The following is a 1935-nucleotide window of genomic DNA, read 5'->3' on the forward strand; positions in this document are numbered from 1 at the left end:
CAATTTCTTTTGGCGCTGTTTGTAAAATTGGGCGCAAGACAATTTAGATTTCAAGAGCGAAAATCGATTTCGAAGGAATATTGTTTTTTAGAGCTGAGCATTTAATCCAACCATAGTCAAATGTATGAACAAATTATGGGAAGAGAAACCATTATCAAAAATGGAGTTTCAACTGCTCGGAATGGTAACTGTGCCTAGAATTCTGCCTTACTGTTTATTATTAGAGATTTGTTTGCCTAATTTTGGACATTCTGTCATTAGCAGAGTAATTTGATTAAAATTTGAAACCTTCTTAAACGACTACTCTAGTTAATACCAGGTTTTCACCTCCTCTTATAGAAAAACCCTTTTGACCAAGAAACGGATTGAAAGACCATGATCGCCTCAAATAGTCAAGAAAATGACTTAAGCTCAACTTTAGTGGTCACATCGACTTGAGGATGATCCAGGTTCTTGGAGCTTGACTTCAGTTGGACCCAAGTTTTTGTTGGTGCACTTCAGCTCGACCCAAATATTTTATGCTGGAACTAATAATTTTTCATGCGCTACAAGAGGCCGTGATTGCAACTTAGTAAACGGGCATAACCTTTCAAACTCTTCTGCAAACTTATTTCTGCGCGTGATGTAGATTCAGTTGGCTTTTTTTTTCATATCATTGACAGCTCTGGCCTTAAATGTAAGACGATTTATGATAAATTTAAATTTTGATACACTACTATGATATGATGGAATTGTACAATTATCTAAAGGAGATTGAAGGACTAATATTGAGTGTCAGCAATTTATTACTGAATAGAGAATACTGATTCTCTGAATGATGACTTTATTTAATTCATGGTACGCGTACCAAACTCTCAGCCACATTCAGTACCAAGTCGGAGTCTAATTCAGGTCAAATTTTGATCTGAATTTGTCTGATTCAGAGCTAATTCTGTGATTCATTCTGAATTATCTTCTGATTCAAGAGAGTACAGAATGCTTTCCCTGAATTTTGCTCTGATTCAGAGAACTTCAGATATCACTTCACAGTTGGTTCTGAAATCCGTCTGAATCAGTACTGAACTTAATCAGAACTGATTGTCACTGAACTTTAGGTACGGGTATAGATTTTTGTCTGCTGCGTTAATGTTTGCCAGTGAAGACAATCTTTTCAAAGTGCCCGGGTCGAGGTTTTTGGGTAAATTTATGTAAGAAATGCGCTGAATGCGGTGAATGCGCTGGCAATAAATATTTCACCGCATTTCTTACAAAAGTTCAACGCATTTCTTACAAAAATTCACCGCATCGACTGTTGTGGCAAATTAATGTAAGAAATGTGGTGAAAGCGCTGAATGCGATGAAAAAATAATTCACCGCATTTCACCGCATTTCTTACAAAAATTCACTGCAAAATTCACCGCATTTCTTACAAAAACTCACCGCATTGGCTTTCCAACCTTTATTCAATCTGATTTAAATTCACAAGAAAAACCGACGAAAGGCGCAGTAGAATAAGCAGTTGCAGAAAAGCAGAAGGGCAGATGTTCTAAACCGTGTCAGGAAGATTCCTTTTTGTAAGAATACCGAGATCGCGGTGAACATAAATAATTCACCACGATTCACCGCAAAAAGATGTAAGGAATACGTAGTGAAAATTATTTTTTTGTACCGCATTTCTTACGTAAACTCACCGCCATACATCGACCCGGGTGGGATAATGGGCAAACACTTTGGACTCATTTGGATAAGCGGTCCTGGAAAAAACTGATACCCTTCTAATGTTGTTTCAGTATTCGATTCCTTCTTGCCCTCGAAAACCATACTATCTTGTCCAAGAGTTAACTTCATATGCATTTCAAACAAGAAACGTTTACTTTTCAGTGAATATAAATATTTTCAGACAAATAATCTTTGGTAAGATTTGTTTTTGTTCAAATATTATCATATGGAAACTTT

This window comes from Convolutriloba macropyga, chromosome 10 (genome assembly GCF_964194025.1).
Source record: "Convolutriloba macropyga chromosome 10, txConMacr16.3, whole genome shotgun sequence".
Lineage (NCBI taxonomy): Eukaryota > Metazoa > Xenacoelomorpha > Acoela > Convolutidae > Convolutriloba > Convolutriloba macropyga.